The following is a 2,907-nucleotide window of genomic DNA, read 5'->3' as shown; positions in this document are numbered from 1 at the left end:
GTCCATAGCAAAGGATATTGGGCCCCCAAAGTCAAAATGACAGACTTGAACTCCCACTGCAGAGTTCTGGCACAACTGGGCTGTAAACACATAATAGAATCAATCCCTTATATCAATAAACTAACTTGTCGTCTGCAAACTCTTTCCACTGACATTAGCTTCTTTATCCCAGCCTGAGACCTGTGTGGTTTTGCCCCACTTTTAAAAATAGATTTTTTTTTTTTTAAGAGCAGTTTTAGGTCCAGAGCAAAACTGAGCAGAAATTACAGAGACTTCCCCTATGCTCCTTGCCCCTCCCTACACAGACCCAGCCTCCCCCCAGTATCAACATTCCCCACCAGAGGGCACATTTGTTACAACCCATGAGCCTACCTGGATGCATCCTGATCACCCAAAGCCCACACTTTGCAGTTCACTCTTGGTGTTGTATGTTACAAATTTCAGCAAATGTATAATGACATGTATCAATCATTACAGTATCATACAGACCATTTCCAACTGCCTTAAAAATCCTCTGTGCTCCAACCATTCATTCCTCTCTGCCTTAACTCCCGAAAACTGCTGATCTTTTTACTATCTCCATGGTTGTGCCTTTTCCAGAATGTCACATAGATGGAATCATATAGTATGTAACATTATCATATTGGCTTCTTTTACTTTGTAACATGCATCTAAATTTCCTCCACGTCTTTTCATGACTTGATAGCTTATTTCCTTAGTGTTGAATAATATTTCATTGTCTGGAGGTTTATTTATCCATTACCTGCTAAAGGATATCTTGGTTGCTTCCAAGTTTGGGCAATTATGAATAAAGTTGCCTACTACCATAGACATCCAGGTGTAGGTTTTCATGTGGATGTGCTTTCAATTCCTTTGGGAAACTCCAAAGAGTGTAATTGTTGGTTTGTAGGGTGAGGGTATGTTTAGTTTGGCAAGAAACTGCCAAGCTGTCTTCCAGAGTGGCTCACCATTTTGCATTCCCACCAGCAATGAATAAGAGTTCCTGTTGCTCTAGACAGTCAACAGCATTTGGTATTGTCAGTGTTTTGGAGTTTAGTCCCCATTTTGCAAATAGGAGACTAAGGTGCATAGAGGTTTAAGGCTTTGCTCAGGCAATGACAGATTGCCTCCTGCTTCACTGCCTTCCTGCAGCGTAACTCTCACAGTGTGCGATCTGATGTGTGTGCTTTGGCTAAGGAGTCATTTTCCAGTGGGGTCTGTGCCTTCCCCAGCAGGCCTGGGAAAAGGTCTCCCCTTTAGGGAGAAGCTACTCTTGTAGTCACCTGGGCAAGCAGTTTGGCAGAGGGAACACTGGAAGGAAGGGACAGATCTGCAGGGTCCGTTGTTTCTCTTAACCTCTGTGCTGGCTGGGTGGTGTGGACTTGGAAACAAATCTGAATCTTAGCTCTATCGCTCATGAGCTATGTGAATGCATGTAAGTCATTTAGCCTTAGCCCTTAGTTTTTCCCCACAATCTTGACTCCAGCTTGTGATTCATCCAGCCACAAAATTAAAAGACGCTTGCTCCTTGAAAGAAAAGTTATGACAAACCTAGACAGTGTATTAAAAAACAGAGACATATTTTGCCAGTTAAGTTCCATCTACTCAAAGCTATGGGTTTTCCAGTAGCCATGTATGGATGTGAGAGCTGGACCGTAAAGAAAGCTGAGGGTCAAAGAACTGATGCTTGCAAACTATGGTGCTGGAGAAGACTGTTGGAGAGTCCCTTGAACTGCAAGGAGATCAAACCAGTCAATCTTAAAGGAAATCAATCATGAATATTCATTGAGAGGACTGATGCTGGAGCTGAAGCTCCAATACTTTGGCCACCTGATGTGAAGAGCCCACTCAATGGAAAAGACCCTGATGCTGGGAAAGATTGAGGGCAGGAGGAGAAGGGGCGACAGAGAATGAAATGGCTAAATGGCATCACTGACTCAATTGGTATGAGTTTGAGCAAACTCCAGGAGACAGTGAAGGACAGGGAAGCCTGATGTGCTGCAGTTCATACAGCTGCAAAGAGCTGGACATGACTTAGCAACTGAACAAAAACAACAACCAAAGATTCTCCACCTGCCAAATGGATGCAATTTCATGGGGTTGTTGGGAGGATCAAAGTGCCTGCATGCAGCACAACAATTATCTAGAACTTAGATCACTTATATTCATAAGAGGTAATGGTCTGTAGTTTCCTTTTCTCATGATGTCTTTGTCTGGGACTTGGTATCAGGGTAATTCTGGCCTCATAGAATATGTTAGGGGCTACTGTAGGTCTTGATCATGACCTTGTAAAACCTCGAGGGAAACTTCTGGGTGGCGATTCATAAACTGGTGTCCTCACTGAGAGACAAGACCAGGGGATACAATGTAAGGAATTAGCAAAGTGCCCACCAAATGGGCTGGTCAGAGGGCCTGGGGAACCACAAGTAAGACAGTAGGTGTGCTTTCAAACTCTCCTGCTGTTCCCCCCTGAGGTTCAGAGAAGTCCCGAAAGCTTCACCTGTCCCATCTTTGGTGGAGGGAATACAAGTACTTGAACCAGTTGAGGCTGACAGTACCACCCAAACAAGCTGCCTGGGTGCCTGGACTGGACCCTGCCCGGGGTCCCCATCTCCCTCCTTCAAGTACTCTCTAACCTTTCCCCCAGGCAGGGAGTTGGCACGGTAACTGCCCACCAGGAGCTTCAGGACTCACACACACCGGGGAGCTGTCCCAGAGCCCTTGAGGCCAAGCTCCAGGTCTAAGAGGGTGGTCTAGTGAGCAGGTTGTTCCCACAGCCTGGCTGGTGCCATATTGCTTTTGCAGGGTTGAGATCCTGAGAGATTGGGCCACTGGAATTGTGCTGACGCACTGATTCTGAATGATCTTCATATCAGACTCAGGACAAGTTCAGGCTTCTGGACTACC

Source organism: Dama dama, chromosome 12, assembly GCF_033118175.1.
Source record: "Dama dama isolate Ldn47 chromosome 12, ASM3311817v1, whole genome shotgun sequence".
NCBI classification, from domain to species: Eukaryota; Metazoa; Chordata; class Mammalia; order Artiodactyla; family Cervidae; genus Dama; species Dama dama.
Note: the sequence above shows the minus strand (reverse complement) of the source record.